Source organism: Ochotona princeps, chromosome 20, assembly GCF_030435755.1.
Source record: "Ochotona princeps isolate mOchPri1 chromosome 20, mOchPri1.hap1, whole genome shotgun sequence".
Lineage (NCBI taxonomy): Eukaryota > Metazoa > Chordata > Mammalia > Lagomorpha > Ochotonidae > Ochotona > Ochotona princeps.
In genome coordinates, this window is record NC_080851.1 from 1,045,691 (window position 1) to 1,064,095 (window position 18,405).

The following is an 18,405-nucleotide window of genomic DNA, read 5'->3' on the forward strand; positions in this document are numbered from 1 at the left end:
AAGTCCAGACGCGTAGGACAATTGCTGTTAAGAGTACTGTAACAGCAAACAGTGCATGGTGGAGTGGGACACACAAACCACGGCTTGCTCTTTGCTTATTTGCATCTAGCTGAGAGGCTGTGTGCTCTTGTGTTAAAGTGGGAATAATAAACACCATGGGCATTTGTTGAAGTGCCAGGATCTTGGGCAGCTTGCTTATCTTCTGCAGGGTGTGTTAGCAGAGATGTGTCCCAGGATCTTGGGCAGCTTGCTTATCTTCTGCAGTGCGTGTTAGCAGAAACGTGTCCCAGGATCTTGGGCAGCTTGCTTATCTTCTGTGGTGTGTGTGTTAGCAGAGATGTGTCCCAGGATCTTGGGCAGCTTGCTTATCTTCTGCGGTGTGTGTTAGCAGAGATGTGTCCCAGGATCTTGGGCAGCTTGCTTATCTTCTGCGGTGTGTGTGTTAGCACAGATGTGCCCCCATGTGTCTTAGCAGTAGCTTCAAAAAGGGCGTTAGCTTTCTTCAGCTTTGAACCACACCCCAGATTTTACAAAGCTGAAGAAATTTCACATGACAAGTGCTGAATAGAAGTTTGCTATTTTGACATAATTTGAACTCAAAATTCAAAAAAATGTAAGCACTTGCCTGGTTTTAATTAGAATAGTCATTGAAAAGCATCATTAGGAAAACCAAATCCAGAATGTGAGAAAAGAGGCACTGTGCGCCGCAGGATTTCACCAATTAAACCACCATGCGATTTGAAGTGCTTTCTAGGGAAGGAAATAAAACTGAATGTCATCCGTGTTTTCCATGTGTTTGAGGTTTGCGAAATTGGTTTTCTTTCTGAAATCTTTTTGTACCTTGTAAGATTTTATATATTACTTTGACAAAGTAAATACTGAAAATACCCAAAGTGACATTTTGACTTACAATTTTTTGACTTTATGGTGATGCAAAATCAATACACATTTAACAGAACCCCTACATCGAATGTTGAATTTTGATCTTTGCCTGAGCTGGCTGGCAGCGGACGTTCCAACCGGTTCTTCCTGCCAACAGCAGGTGGCGACGGTGAGAGCAGGTCGCCAAGAAAGCAGCCAGCGCTTGGCAGAGCTGTGTTGCCAGGCCAGGAACAGGTGTGATGAGTCAGGTGGAACCCCGGCAGGACAGGCTCCGTACATTCCCAGTTCCATTCTTTTCCCAATGTTCAGAGTTTGTCAGGACTTGATGCCACTTTAAGAGTCACCTGTTTCCAGTAGCTTGAGCCAATGTACTTTTTCCTGACATTTACTGTGTGCGTGCTTTTCCAACAGTGACAGACATGACAGACAAAAATCCACCAGAAACGCACGCTGCTGTTGTTTTCCTTTATGGTCACACACGTTGAGCAAAATAAAAGTTGCAACACACTCTAACATTCTCAAACATCTCACAGTATTATAGGGTATTCATGCAAGTTCTCCACAGCATCACACTGCCTGTCACCATGTCACACTCACCCAAGCCCCAGTGTTTGGGCAGGTTGTTTAATTCCTCGATTTCTGTGTCTATTCAACATTGCCAAGGATTCCTGAATATGCCTCTTGCTTCCCAGCAACGAGGAAGAAGAAAGTCTCCCAGCAGGGCTGAGCTTCTGCGCACAGACAGTGAGACTGAAAGCTTTTTGGCGAAGGGACTTCTCTGAGAAGCAATGTGGTCCCGGGAGTCTGAGGTGGGGGGTGGCAGGACCTCTTCAGAGCATGTCCGCAGTGACTATGCCTTTCTGGGACCTCTCAGCTCCCTTACAACAGGGAAAGAAGAGTTGGGGGCAGGTCTTGGCCTGTCAGTGGGAAGGGGGACTTGGCAATCGATTCAAATACTCGGCTGACTTCCTACTGGTAAAAGGAGGTGCATGAGTCTCTCCCACGTCCAGAGAGAATCCTGAGAAGACCCAGAGAGAAGAAGCTGCATGTGCCCCGCACCCCCGTCAACAGTCTCAGAGGTGGTGAACACGGAGCGCAGGCACCAGCACCTCTCCACGTGGGAGTAGCAGGCCGGTGTCCAGAAGAGGAGGACCCCACCGGGGGCGTGGGCTATCAATGCAGCAGGTGCTACTGAGAATACTTGAGCTGCAATTCCTTTGTCCTGACACACTGGAGAGGCCTGGGAGTTTCTTGCTTCGCTGGAGACAGACACAGAAAGAGATGCAGCTACATAAAGCATTCATGATGATTTTGAATTTAAGAATTTGCTATTTAAGAAGTTGAGGCAAGCTCATCTCATGAAAAAAAAGAGCCAGGAATTAGGGTCTTAAATCCTGGCTATTTTCACAGTGAGTGCATTTCTCACTGAACTGTTATGATGACCAGGCATGACATGACGAGAAAGACAGTGCAAATCCTAATGTAACAAATGCCGCTGTGTGGTCTGATTTCCCACAATACTATCCAAATGGACTATTATTGGTTTAGTTTTAATTCCCTCATTTGAGATGGCAGAAAGACAGACCAAAGAACAGAGCCCTCCCATCTGTTGCTTCACTCACCAAATACATGTTTGCAATGGCGGGCTCGAACCAGGGACTGGCATGCAATCCGGAGCTCCCTCATGGGTGGAGAGGCCCAGTTCCTCCAGCCATCACTTGCATCTCCCGGAGTGTACACCAGTAGAGGGTGGGTCAGGAGTTGACCCAGGAGTCGACTCGGGGCACTCTGGCGGAGGCTGTGGGCACCTTCACCAGTGGGTCAATCCCACAGGGAAATACTGCTGTGAAGAGCAAGAAGCCTGAGGTTCAGCAAGAGGAGGCACTGCACTACTAAGACACATGGGAGTCGCTGAGGCCACAAGCCACTGTTTTCCCCTCTGCTGATCTCTTGAGATTCCTTGTTTACCACTGCATTCTGAACATTGCTTTGAGCTGCTCAGTCATCACGGTAGCAAAATCAAACTGCTCTTTCACTTCGTTTGAATACTTCGATATACAATGAGTTCATTTGTTGTTGTTCTTCTGCTCATTGGAATTGTACAGATGGCCTATTTTCATTCTAATACCACATTTTAATATTTACTTGTAACTTTTCACTTATTACTTTAAAGCTCTGAACTGTCCATTCAAAAACCAATTGTGTGCCGTTTTCCACAGCGTAATAAGCCCTTGCTTCCCCCTGTTGCTAGTACGTGCTTTGTCACATATCAAATCCATGCAGCGAGCAAAATTTTGGATGACTGCAACTTGAGCATCCTTCTGTTAATCCAGCCAGTCATCTTCAGCGTCCACATGGCTCCTACATCCCCTTAGATAAGGCACCTGCAGATGCTCAGGGCCTGACGTTGCAGCGTGTGTGTGGAATCCATGGATATCCTCCTGTGTCACATCTAGATTACACTTAATACCTAATGCAAGTGAGAAACCTCAAACCACACTGCAGAGGGGACAAGCAGAAAGCGGGTGTCTGCACACGTCCAGGGCAGATGGGAGTTCTTCTGAAAGCTCCTATCCGCATCTGATTGAATCTGAACATTCAAAACCTAACAAGGTGAAGGGTAGACTTCATTCCAGCATTATTGACCATGCTCATGTCAACTGAAGCTGTTATTATTTTATCCAGTTTTTAGATGTTTAAGTATTTATTCACTAACTTAAAAAGCAGAGTGACTAACAGACACAGGGAGAGATCTTCCATCTTAATAGACATTGTTTCACTTCCCAAAAGGCAGCAACAGCTGGAATTGCCAGGCTGAAGCCAGGAGCCACCAGCTCCATTGCGGTCTCCCACAGGGCTGATGATACTCTGTGTATGGCTGAACCAGTCTAACACACTGGACCCATCACCTGCTGCCTCTCCTGTGTGTTTGGAGGGAGTTGGAGCAGGAGTGAGGGGAAGGACAGCAGCCTAATCCACTCCAAAAAAAGGTCAGCCTCCAAAGCTTCTTATTTATTTATTTTTGAAGATATTCATTTATTCCTTTGAAAGGCTGAGTAACACAGACAGCTCTTTTATCTGCTGGTTCACAATCCAGATGGCCACCAAGGCGAGAATGGGCTGGCAGACCCGAGATCACCCAGCCAGGAGGAGAAACTGCCACGGTAAAAGTAGCTCATTTTGTCCCTGCTACTACAGCTTGAAATACTTGACATTTCAGCTTTCAGATTTCAAGTGAAAGTATGATCAGATTGTCACCAAATGCTAAAGAGTCATGACACTACAGTGTGTCAATCTGCACCAACCTACCCAAGACCATGGGGGCCACTGCAGACCATGCTGGGTTTGGGCACCCTTGCTGGAAGAAGGGGTACACATCACGGGGCGTGAATGCTGCAAGAACACAGGCACTGCACAGTATTGGGAGAGAATGAGCAGGTCAGGCAGCAGGGGCTCTTCCGCTCTGGGAGTGGGCATCTGGGAAAATCTCACCAAGGAGAAAGAAAGGTGACATTGAAGCAAGAGGGGTCCGCTGGCTCCCATTAACTGGGTAGATTCTCAGTCATTTCTTTTGATTTGGCTAATGTTTGTGCTTTGTGTTAGAAAGATTATGGCTACCCTCACTTTTGTAGTGATCTGTAGACGTCATTGAATGCCTAATGGCGATCTGTGATAGGTGTAAGAATGAATGGGCCCATGTTTCCCACACCATGGCCCAGCTGATGGTGCACTGTGTAAATGGGCCTGCCTGCTGTAAACTGTGGCCTTCCTGATGGTGCACTGTGTGACTGGGCCAGCCCATCACACCAGGGCCCGGCTGTCGGTGCACTGTGTGACTGGGCTAGCCTATCACACCATGGCCCAGCTGTTGGTGCACTGTGTGACTGGGCTAGCCTATCACAACATGGCCCAGCTGTTGGTGCACTGTGCAAATGGGCCAGCCCATCACACCATGGCCCAGCTGTTGGTGCACTGTGTGACTGGGCCAGCCTATCACACCATGGCCCAGCTTTCGGTGCACTGTGTGACTGGGCCAGCCCATCACACCATGGCCCGGCTGTCGGTGCACTGTGTGACTGGGCCAGCCTGTTGTAAACTGTCGCCTTCCTGACAGTGCCAGGACAGCTCCTGGATGTCAAACAACATTCTGTTTCTCAACTATTCCAAAATTCAGAGATGAAATTGGGAAGGTAATTCTATCTGTATTCGTTCATTCAAGGTCATTCAAGACCCCAAAAGATAACTATTAAATGTTTTAGCTGATTTGCAGTAGCTTATTACTGTGCTTGAGTTACAATCACATCTTTGGACTTGGTTACTGTTTATAGCCTTTGCCTTATTCCTGATGAACTGTGACATTTCTACTTTAAAAATAATTGAAGACAATATTAATAGCAGTCCTCATTTTGTTCATATTTTGCTATCTGAAGGGATTATATTATGCTAAGAGGACAGTATAAGGCAATGGAATATTACAACACAGAACTAATGAGTACAGAGAATATGAAACAAGGAAACCTTGCTATGACAAGTGACAACATGAAAGTCCAACAGAAAAAATTCTGGACTTGCATGCAATTAATTTTGTTGCAGGGATTTGTGGTTTGTGTTGCAAAGGACCGATGCATCCCATCTCTTTCCTGATGCTGCTGTTTCAGTTCAACAGCTAATGGGACACAGTCAGGTAGGAACTTCAGGTGCATGACAAAGCCAAAATTAACCCTTGGTACTTTCGGTGCAATCCCACATCCTGCAGATTGCACACATTGCTGTGCATGGAAAGATGCAAAGGACCAATTAAAAGCTGCTCATTATTTTCAGAAAATGTTAAACCCCTGAGGAAATGGAATCACACTTTTAAACTTTTATTACTAGCGTCGGACATTACCAACGCCTAGAACATTGCTTTCCAAATAACTAATACACTTACAGCAATGTCGTAAGGTATTAACAACTGCAAATGCCCCCAGACAATCTGTTGGCCTTCAGACAGTTTATTACCAATGATACAGTGACATTGCAACTTTAAAATCAATATTTTTAAGGCTCTGAATTGCTGTCAGAAACGTTAGCAAAGAAATTCAGTTATAGCTCTATCCCCTCAAGCAACTTTTGTTCTCATTAGAAGAGAAATGTCTTTCAGATGGAAGTCACCCCAGGAGAGATGCAGCCAGTCTAACCAGGATCATCTGCAACAGCCTGAGGGACACAGCCTGACCTTGGACCCAGGGACCCGGGGCCATGGTCCTTGGGAAGCCATAGACTGGGCAGCTTTCTCTATCACCCCTTGTCTGCATTGATTACAAATGTCCTGGAAGGACCCTGCTCTTTGAACCAGATTCTTATTATAACTTCGTGTTTTGTCCTTGCTTTTTCTCAAATGGGTTGTGGAGTTACAGGGTGATGTTTGTAAGCCCTAGCTTCACATTTGAAAATGTAAAAACGTACCATGAGCTTAATTCGTATCCAACAGTTATTGTGAATTTGATTATATTAATCCAGAAAATACTCAGCAAATGTGAGGGGTATTCAAAAAGTTCATGCAAATGCTTGTTTTGAGAAATACCATATAGAGACTTTAAATAGCTCACATTAAAAATCAACTCATATTAACTTGTTATTCAGTGTTTAGTCTGAAGCAATAATTTGGAAATAACCCTGATCAGATCTGTATGAGTTCTGCTAAAGGATCAACAACAGACCTTCAGTTGGTGGTGAAGTTTGGGTGACAGAGTGCTGCAATTGCTGATGTTTTACAGGAAATTAAAGAAGACAGAGCCCAGCTGAACAGTGTTGGAGAGGAAATTCACAAAGACAATCTACCTCAACTTGAGGAGAAAAATTAACCTTAATTGTGCCCTAACTGAAGAGGCCTGCCAGTCAGTGGCAAAACCACAGGTGATGTCATAGACATCATAACTAAATCAGCACAGAGAATTTCGAAATTGCAAAATGGTGGGCCCAGGGCAATGGCTCAATTGGCTAACCCTCCACCTCCACGTGCTGGGATCCCAAACGGGCACCAAGTCATATCCTGGCTGTTCTACTTCCCATCCAGCTGCCTGCTGACAGTCTGGGAAAGCAGTAGAAAGTGGCCCAAAGTTTAGGGACCCTGTACCCACATGGGAGACCAGGAGGAAGCTCTTGGCTCCTGGCTTTGGATTGACTTAGCTCTGGTCAGTGTAACCATTTGGGGAGTGAACCAGCAGATGGAGCATTCTTCTTTCTGTCTCTCCTTCTCTCTGTTAATCTATATTTCATTGAAAATAAATAAATCTTTTTAAAACCAAATTGCAAATGAGCAAATGTTTTGTTCATTGTGAGCAAAGCTGCTGCACCCAGACCCACTTTAGTCAGAGCAGACCTTGCTTTAAAATACCACACCCAGCAAGTGAATCTTGGATACTCACAAGATTCGCAGGATCTGGCTTTCCGCCATGACCACGCCCCCCCTCACACACACACTCCCTGATTGACTGTGAAGGCCCTTGATTGGTCTCTGTCTGTATTAGAAAGCATATTAGTTAGTGTTGCCCTGTGCCCAGAACATTCTAGTGGCCTTGTATCTCAAACATAGTGTAAGGACATTTTCACTTTATGAGAAAAATCCAACCAAAAAGTTCCCAGAGCCATCAACCCCTTGCCTCTTGGGCTTTCCCACATCTTGAGATCTTTCCCACCATCACACCCCTGAGCTCACTGTGCTGGTCTCTGCCCTCCATGGCCACACCAGGGAAATCTAACTCCATTACGGCTTTCATGGTTGGGGAACGGGATTGGCCTATGGCAGCAGCTGGCAAGAGCGAAGGGATGGGAGAACGAGAGAGGAAGACACTTCTATCTTGGCTCTTCATGACCCTGAGAGTCCTCCAGTGGCTCCAGTGACCTCAGCTCATGGTCAGCAGCTTGCCACGGTGTTGTCCTCTGGCACCTGGCATTGGCAGTGAGTCCACATCTTCTCACCTCCCCCTCTTGCAGGCACCTCCCAGGCTGCCTGCCCCCTCTCACTGCCCTCCCTTTGGGCTCCACCATGGCTCCCTGTGCTGTGTAAACAACTGTTTCAAGCTCCCTGGTTTTGCCAGTTCTGTGTCAGGCAACCCTAATACTTCAGGCGAATAGCAAAGCAATGCCCAGACTACCCCTTTGGGTGTACTGAGTTGGAAAACTCAGCAGTGAGATTAGATGAGAAAGTATGAGTCACTGTCAGCTCAGCTGTGTATCTGACACCAGTGCAACACTGGATTAGCAACAAATGGCCAACTTTTCTTTGAGATGTTCATGTTGTATAATTCTTCTTTTCTGCTAAGTGCAAGCCAACAAACTGTTTAAATTAAGACAAAAATCTTCCCTTGAGCAGACCTGTAAAAGTTATATCCCCTGAGTTCCTATATAAAGGATTTTGGAACCTGCTGGTAATATTTCCAGCTACTACACATTTCCAATTCCTCAAATGGATGTTTCTTACAAGAACATTCAATAAGAGCGGAGTTCAGAACATGGTTTTCTGGAGAAGGCCACCTCTCTGCATGTGAGAGTCAGTTTGGTCTGAAAGCATTGGATTCTGATGCTGACACAGAATACAGAAAGTCTTCCAGAAAAGCGAGTGAAGGGAAATGCCAAGCCCTCTTCATGCTGTTTCAGGAATCTTTTACAGACATAGGCACAGCAATGCAGTCAATTTGTCAGTAAAAGAACCACATATCAACTCGGCCAATTACCCATGAAAAAGCACCAATCTGGCCTCATTCTAAAAGTAGCAATGGCCACATGGGTCTTCCCAAGAGCAGAGATATAATTCTCATACAAGTCACAGATCATGAGAGAAGGAGTTTCCTTTCTTCCCCCAACTCTGCTTCTGCCTGGCCCAGCCCTCATGGGGCTCTGTAAGCATAGGGAGGTGGCCTTGCACCAGCTACTTGCCGGGGGCCCTACAGGAACCTTCCCACAACCCATTGCACTTCCCCAAGCCCCAGGATGGAAGAGAAAGTCCTCAGTTAAGATGAAGGTGGAGGGGGAACTTGCTTTTGCATTTTCTTTGGTGGAAAGCCCTATAGATCAGAAGTCTAAACCCAAGGTACGATGATGAACTGAGTGTCCTGGCCCTGAATTCCTAGTTGGAAATCCTAAGGCCCAGTGTTAGTAGGAGGTGGGGGTTTTTGAGGGTGAAGATTGGGCTATGGGGACTTACTGATGTCAGAACCAGAACCTCATCAAAGAGACTGCCCTCCACTGAGGACATGGCAGGCAGGGAGCCGACACCCCTCAGGCACCTCTGCCAGCAGCTGGACCCCACTGCCCCTGCCTCCCGTTAGCACAGGCTTGTCACTGTCACCATGACACACCTTCTTGTCCTAGCGAAGTGAGTGACGTGCCCCCGGCCCCATGAGCTGCCTTCCTACCCAGTGCACTGCAGATCTGCAGATCGTTTGATTAAGCATTCTGTGAGGAAGTGAGGTTGCAATGCTCATTATCTCTAACAATTAAAACCTACTTGCAAAGAACACTGCTTTGCAACGGAGGATTCTAAAACCTTGTGACGGTACAACACGGAAAAACAACAGCACCTGCTCTCAAAACAGCATCATCCATCCTCATAAACAGTTAGAATCTGAAAAGCCCTCCTGATGTGCCTCGGTCCCACACTGTCTCCTGGGCACAGTCCTCTCCTGTTCTCAATCCATCATATTCTTTCCCCGGCTCTTTTGTTTTTGTTAACACACAGTGTGATCTTTGAGGCCATAAAGAGACCATGGCTGAATACATACTATTGTTTATGCCAACAGGCTGCTTGACTGTGTGAGTCAACATATGTCTTGGCATTCTCCCCTGCCCCTAGACTCAATGCAATGCCATTGTTTCTTTTCACCTAACAGTAGGGTCGTTTATGAGGGTGGGGTGTTTCCTCACTCCTGAGGGCTGCTGTGTGCTGGTCTTGGAGCCTGCTTGGGCAGTATTCAGACACAGACTCCCCAGTTCCTGAGCTTGGCTCATGCAACGGCACAATTAGGGTAACAGATCCATTGGAAAAACAGTATAATGGCATGTGGCTGGCCAGATGCATTGTTCCAGTGCCAGTCAATTAGCACCAGCTGAAGGGCCAAAATCCATGGCATTATCCATCAAACAAGGGCCATGATCCAGTGGCTTCCAATAAGCTGTGTTGATACAGCAATTACACTCCTGCTCCAGGACTGTGCCACAAAGCCTGTGACATGGAGAAAAATAGCCATGTCTCCTACTTGGACATGCATTTCAATATCTGTCCTTTTACATTGAGCCTAATTAATAGTTCTAATTAAGAGCTCTAATAACCAGCTCAGATAAATCATGCTGAACAAGTCCATTTTTGCGGGGTTTTTTTAATTATTTTTTTGGTGTTTTGCCCCCAAATCATTGGTTACATATAAGCCATTTTATATCCTGGCTCTATAGACTGCTCCTCCACCAATCACTTCAAAGGTGACTGGCACTCTTAAATGGCAACCCTAGTGAGCGGGATTAGCCTCTCGAGGCCACCCGCAGCAGGCGGCTGTTCCCCTTGAGAGGAGTTGGAGATCACCTGGGCACAGCTTCATACTTCTTTAGAATCAATCTCTTAGGAGACATGGCTTGGGGCAACCCTAGTGAGCCTCCTGGACTTTCCCCATCCAGTGTTAACAACTAAGGGAAATCCCAAAATCCATTTTGGACAGAATCTCTCCTTGGAAACCCCCTGGCTTCCTACCAGCTACCCTGACAGCGCTGATCCGTCATTTCCACAGCAGTGACATCATGTGGTGGTGGTGATGTCACTCCCACAGTAATGATGTCACTCCTGCAGCTATGGCCCTTCCTGCACTGCTACCCTCCTAGCTCAAAGGAGAGCTCAATAGCACCACAGCTCCTTAAGGGCAGGCTACACTTACACAATGCTGCTCTCTCAGCAGCTCTACAGTTTGCAATTTCCTCAATAAAGATTTGCTGAAAATATATGAAAACACAACAATGTATAGTGAGAAAACACATTTCTTTGAAACGTGAGTAGTTAAAGTCCTTGCCTTGCATGCACCAGGATCCAATATGGGCACTGGTTCATCTCCCGGAGGCCCTGCCTCCCATCCAGCTCCCTGTTTGTGGCCTGGGAAAACAACAGAGAATGACCCAAAGCCTTGGGACCATGCATCCACATGAGAGACCTAGAAGAGACTCCATGCTCTTGGCTTCAGACTGGGACAGCTCCGGCCTTTGTAGTCACTTGGGGAGTGAATACACAGAAGATCTTTCTGTCTCTTCTCCTCTCTGTATATCTGACTTTGTAATAAACATAAATAAATCTTTTAATACAAGATTTGCAACAAGGGAATTTGTAAATACATTTTTGCATCCCATGGCTTAGTGTTCTTGTGTTCTCACCTTTTGCCTGCCTGAAAGATTAACTAGCAAATAAGAAAATGTGCATGAATGTCTTACTAAATTTTAGAGGGATTTTTGAAAATATATTCAAGACACTGTTTCATATCTATGTGGGCTCTTGGCTCAGCTGCTGAGTGTGCTGGTGTAGCTGCTCAGGCAATGTTGTGGTTTTCAAGGTTATGACGCTCGCAGGAGCCACAGGCAGCCCCGAGACTCTGACCTCAACAGCTCAGCTCCGGCAGGGTAGAGGAAATGCCCCTGAGCATCTTTGCCCCAGACCCTGGCACAGCCGTGCACACTCTGCTGCTAGCAGTTTCAGCTTCTGCAATGCTAAAAACCTTCCTTGTCTCAGAAATCACAGTGAGATCATCGGTTAATGACCAATTACCCATTTCAAAGAATGATGCACGGCTTGTTTAAGAGTGCAGCGCGGTTTTGGAGAACCCATCCTCCAATGCGAGCACCTTCAGTGCAGGCTTCCAATTTTGCCTTGGGACTTTATTAGCACTAACAAGTTCTGAGGCACAGAAGGTTTCATTTCTCAAGTAGGAACAGCATTAGGGTTTTCCATGAGTTGATTGTAATCACCTTTATTTTAAGCGTCGAGTATGTAATTTGAATGCAAGTGTTTTCAGCTGAAACCTTACAATTGCAGGTTACATAAATCCACAAACCTCAGCATTCCCCAGTGCTGTGGTGGATGGAGTCTGGACTCTGAGAATCTAACTTGCAATTCCTCCACAGGCAAAAGGAGTAAAATATTCATATCATTTCCATAATCCTTTTGAGGTGTAAGATTAAAGCAAGTCAAATAGACTCAAATAAAAATAAGAGTTGTTTGATATCAGTCAGCTTCCCATATTTCTAACTAAAATACTAGGAAGAGTTTTTTGAAAATATAAGATTTATTCCAGTTTACATTTTGAAAGCTCACAGCTCAGAGCTCAGACTGAAGAGGCCCCACTAGTCTGATGCCTGATGGAGGCTGACCGTTGAGGAGCAGGTACAGAGGGGCCATCACATGAGAGTCAAGTCCCAGAACCCTGCTGAGAACACACCCCCAAGGATCAAGATGTCCATGAGGCTGACAACCCAGATGTCATAACAGATCAAGTCTCCATCAGCCAGTAGCATCAAACTCAGCATTTGCGCATCCCCATGAATTCAGGGAAAAGAGTCCTGTTGGTGACAACATCGTGTAAGGAAGAAAACCACACTCACTCTCTCAGTTGCTGTGAGTCAGACACTCAAGCAAAGCCCAAGTACTCAGTATCACCCATGGTGGAAATCATGATTCCATCCTGGGACTGGGTCGTCCCCTGGAAGTGAAGAGCCAGGGCTTCTTGGAAGGCCATTCACACAAGGTTAGGCAAAGACACATCTGTGTACTTTCTTTGAAAGACCAAGGGAGAGACAGGGAGATGGGAAAGAGAGAGAGAAATCATCCATTCACTTCTTCATTCTCCAAGCACCTGAAGGATGCTGGACTAGACCAGGTCGAGGCCAGGTGTCAGGAGCCCCATCTGCCTGCTCCAAATGGTGGCAGGAACCCAAGCACTTGATCGTCCCACCTTCTGTCTTCCAGAACTGCAAGCAGCAGACTCAGAAACAGGCATCCCAGGCAGGGTGAGTGTCCCAAGCTCTACACTAACCTTTCCAGGCAAGAATATATTCTAGCTTTGCCCCTCAGGATGGCTGGCAAGGTACAGCTGACCTGTGAGTAGCAGTCCCGGAATGAGAGAAAGGAAAGGTGTCTGCAGTTAAGCCGTATCTTTCTGGCCCACCCAAACCACGGCCCCTGCTGGCAGCCTCAGTCACCGACATGTGGAGTTTCTGTTGGCTGCTTTTGCCCACCACCTCTGAATGCAAATCCAAGGCTACACTCCACAGGAGGGGGGTGGCCGTTCTCTCTCAGGAGGCCTGCAGTTAGACAGGAGCTTGTTCTCTGCAAGTACACAATGGGCTTGTGCAAGCACACGTACACACACGTGCACATCCACATGGCCGTGTCTTCCATCCTATTCATCAGAAAACATCATGTACTAAGGATGTTTTGATTACAACATGTTGTCTTCACTGTGAGGAAAAAACATACATATGCCCACAGTAAGAGAAGAAACAGAGCTTTAAGACAGCAGAGAGAGTACGTGAATCAGACTCTGTGAAGGTCTGTACTTCTCCCGAAAGGACAAACACAGAAAGGCATTGGGAGAGGAGTATGACAGGGAGAACAGAGAAACTGAAGCCAAAACCAAGCATGGAGAGTAGGAAACAGCCATGCCACAGAGCAAGGCCTCTACAGCCAGCCCTGGAGGAGGCCAGGGCCCCTTGGCTGTGACTACAGACACACCTGCCATGCCACAGAGCAAGGCCTGTGGAGTGAGCCCGGAGGAGGCCAGGGCCCCTTGGCTGTGACTACAGACACACCTGCCATGCCACAGAGCAAGGCCTGTGGAGTGAGCCCGGAGGAGGCCAGGGCCCCTTGGCTGTGACTACAGACACACCTGCCATGCCACAGAGCAAGGCCTGTGGAGTGAGCCCGGAGGAGGCCAGGGCCCCTTGGCTGTGACTACAGACACACCTGTCTTGGTGGAGCTGGGGACCCTCAGGGTTCCTGCCTTGCAGGATTGCCCCATCTTAACTCCTGGGATGGAGGACAGAGCAAACCCAGAGACGGGCTTTAGGAAAGCTAGTGTGGAGGTAACACATCCCTGATACAGCTCCTTGTAGGATGGCAACTGGGTAGGAGGACATTGGGGAACAAGCCTCACCAGTGTGAAACTGTAGACAGCTGTAACCCTTGAGGAAGCTCCAGGAACTCGGGGCCAAGGTGCTGAGGCAGGTGGAACAGAAACGCACAGGCTCAGGAACTCCCTAATCCTCAAGCTTTGATAACAGACCCGAGAGGTGCTTCTTCTGACATGTGCTTTAGTGACCTGCAAAAGAACACACTGTCCACTGACTGACGTCCCCCTTTCACGCCAGCACATAAACCACAGCCTGCCTCAGCCCCTTCTTCCTTAGGTCTACATGACCCTCAGTCTTTAAAAGTTGCCTTGGTTATTGACCATCCAGCAAAGCTGTGCAAACTCCTCCATGAAGTGATTTTGTCGTCAGCTCTCTGAGACTCCTTGCCAACAATCTTGTCCCATGCTCACGGCCCTGGGGATTTAGTAAGAATGAAATAAACATTTGCCAAGCAGTATGAGGAACCAGAGCGGTCTCATCATAGATGGATGCGGTATAGTGAGCTCCTCTGTTCCAACTCTACACTGACGGTCTCTTGGGCTGTCTGTGAGAGGAAAGGGAGTTGGGGACATGGGCAGAACAAGGGCTGCAGACCTGTAGCAAGAGCCTTTGTGTAACCAGGACAGAGGGACAGGTGAGGCTGCAGGACCACTCACCTTCTGCTGTCACTATGTGTGGTGACAACTTGGCAGGGCTGCTGCCCACATCCATGTAGAAGCTGTGTGGGGTTCGCTATGGCCCAGGCACTCAGCCCTCCCTGTACCCACAGGAAATAAGGACTAGTGACTAGTGTGGGCATCCAGAGAAAGAGCCCATAGGCATCAGAGATGCGGAAGGGAGGGAATGGGCCAAGGTGGGCAGAGGAGGAGCCAGGAAGATGTGCACTCAGCGGCAATTTGGGAGACCCACTGACCCCCGCAGGAGCAGCAGAGCAAGCACCAACTGCGGCAGAAGGACCTTTGGGGCACTCCAGGCCAGAGCACGCCCCCGTCGGTGAGCTGCGGGCTCTAAGCAGCTGCCCAATCCAGCTGCTGCTGGCCACACCCATTCTGCGTGCAGAGCTGAGCACTTCTTTCCAACACTGCAGCAGCAGCATGAGCTCCCTCTAATGGCTTCAGCCTTGCTTCCACTGAGAGCTGTGCTCCTCTGCAGCAGTTCTCCAAGGATGCTGGAGCACAGAACCTGAGATCGGACACCGGCAGTCCTTTCTCATCCTCAGTCAATCGCCACTGTAACACCTCCCAGGATGCACAAGACCTGCCAGCATGGAAACACTGAAGACATCAGCCTGCACAAGTCAGGGAGAAAAGGGCAAGCAGCACTCAAACCAGACACTGAGACCGAGAACAAAGCCACGGGAGTGACCAGTGCAAGTTGGAGAGAGCAGCATGGCCTGGTGAACGCAGGCTGCTTGAGGCGAAGGGCACGTCTCTGTGGCTGCATCCCTCCAGGCTCCTGCAAAGGGAGCTGCACAAGGAGGTCAGAGAAGCTTTTTCTCTTGAACCAGAAATGCTTGGACATATTAACCCTCGATTTTCACAAGTGGATTTTTGAGACGCATGCAACGGTTATGTTCACACAATAGTGTTTCTGGACAGGTGCTCTGTCCCCTTCTGAGACCTCTGGGAGTTTCTAAGTCCCATTTTGTGCTGTGGAATATTGTCACACAACTTAGAGATGATTTGTCAAAATCTGGACTCTCAAGCCCTTGCTTTTCATTTCACACCAGCCAGCCCAAGCAGAATTCTGAAGAACAGAAGTCCAATTTCATTACATTCATTGAATTCGAGTAAGTAGATTTTCACTGATTTTTACTCTTAGTTTTCAACAGGGAGCCAGACAACGAAGACCAGGTCCCCTGGCATCAGCTACCTTAGTCAATAACTAGGCACTCGTTTTTTGAATCTTCACTTTGAGTTTCTGATATAGATCTAACTTTCCCACTGAAGCTTTGCTAATCTGTCCTTGCTCAGAATCTAAAGTCACATGCAAACACACCTGTCCATGCCCAGGAGTCCCCTGGGCTCAGGTGGCACACGTTGGCCCCTCACCTCTTACAGACCCTGCACAGGTGTGAGCCGGGTTTGAGTGACATGGTGCTGGACACTGTGGTCATGACCAGAAACCACTAACCGCAGCAGCAAAACCTGCCTGGCAGATTCCCTTGTGTCCCAATTCTCAAAATCTTGGATCCTGGACAAGCCCACGTGCTTTATGACCAGGAACTGAGGCAAATCCATGGAGATAAATTACTGGTATGAATGGGGTTCCAAAAACGGAACCATTCAGGCGTGACTCAGGTGCACAAGTGTCCCTCTCTGAGAGTGATTCTCCAGTATCTGGGTACGCACACACAAGCTGGCAGGGTACAATCCAAGGTTACTGGCAAGGCTCCCAGCCCTCCATGCTCAGCCCCTGAGTCTTTATATCCCAGGGTTATTAGAACTCTGGAATTATCCCAAAGAGCTGTTTCCTGCCCCTGGCTCCTGGCAGCTGGATTTTTCGTCTTGAATCCCTTGCTAGACTTCCCCTCCACTCCCTATTCAGATCAGTCCCTATCAGCTGGTGCTCAAGCATTGCCTCTACTCAAACACATTCTTTGATTGGATCTGCTAGCAACACTCTGCATATGTCCTTGCAGGTTACCCAGGGTGCTTTTGTTTTGACATTTAGAGAGTGCCACTAACGCTGGAGGACAACGTCCCACCAAACCCTCGGCTATCCATGCAATGCCCTGCCCTCCCTGCCTCCCACTCCCTTTCCTGTTGCTTTTCCTACTGGCTTAAGTCCAGGTTGTTGGGTGGCTTACATTCTGTCTGTCACAAGCTTGTTTGGGGAGAGCAGTTAGTGACCATGGAAGCTGCTGACCTCCTTGCAGGGACACCTGCATGAATGGGCCTGTCTCCTGGGCCAGTTGCCTGTGCTCCCTGCTGGGTCTGACATGGGCTGCTGCTTCTCATAAAATCACTGCAGTCACTTCTGAGTCAGATCCCTCACCTTCGGGGAAGGGGGAAGGGTTGGGTTTTCTGTCTGCTTCCATCTCTATCTCCACTGAGGGAACAGCACTGCACGACTCATTCCTGACACCCTTGACCTTGAGATCTGAGTCTGCTTGGAGAGAAGTTTCTATGGGGGTGTTCAATGATCTACAAAGGGTAAACTGCCCCAGGAGGGGTCATGAGCTGCCACCCCCATGTCCAGAGACTATACTCCATAAATTCTTCAGCCAGACATGACAGTCTGGCTGGGAAAGTCATCCCAACACTCAAATCTGGAGAAAAATAATTTCATATTTAGTTTGCCTTCCCAATAATTCTATGAGAAAATATCTGACTCAACAGTCTTGAAGGGGTCCTTAACCCCAGTTTCTGGGTGAGAAATGGAGCTTTGGAGTGTGTCTGTGGAGGAGAATCACTTACTAAGAGCCTGCAGCCATTCACCTGTGGAAGTGGGTTTCTACCCAGTGTAGTAACAGCCAGGGCTCTGTCTACCCCTGTGTGAGCTGTCGGGAACACAGCAGCTCAGACCAGGGCTGCAGTCAATGAGTCTGACACCTCATTCTCAGAGGGCTCAGGGCTTGATCTGTAGCATGACATTTACGTGGCTACAAGGGTGAGGCTCAATCTCAGCATCCAGCCCCCTTCCTGGTCCTCTGACTTCTGGGCTATTGACAGATATTTTAACATACAGCTTCAGAGAGCTTTTCCTCCTTATGTTGGTCAAGTAAGACTGTGGCGTGCTGGTTTCCTGTACTCAATGGCAGTGTACTCTCTCAAAGGAAATCCACAAAACAAGACTGCACATGCAACAAATGACCAGATGTCCCTGTCAGACACTTGCAGGTGAGACATCCTCACGGCCCGGGGTGTGCAGGTGAGACGTCCTCACGGCCGAGCCCAGGGAGTGCCTGGCCTTTCCTGAATTGTCTTGCTCCCTGTACTTCTCTGGACAGTTCTTTTCCCACTGTACTTCTGCCTTCAAAACTAAATTTATAGGAAATAGTTTGCATAAGCAAATCTGATTTACCAAGAAAATCAGATCTCAAAACAGTTTCCTAAAAAAGAGGCTGCTGCAATTGCTCTATAGAATGCATGTGAATGCATGAAGACCCTCAATTCTCTCCCTGAGTCCTCGCAGGAGCAGTCAATTCTGGCAGGATCTTGGCCATAGACCACCCACCCCCCGATAATATGGTGTGGAGACAGCATTGTTAGTAGATATGCATCGGAGATAGATATGGTGACCTTGGTCCATTTATTAGCAACTAAAACAAGCTTATATAGGGAAGGACAAGTGAAAACACGCCTCAGGGTAGTAACAATATTCCTATTGGGTACAACCATCTATTACACATCCTAAGCCTAGCCAATCAGCATTATAATC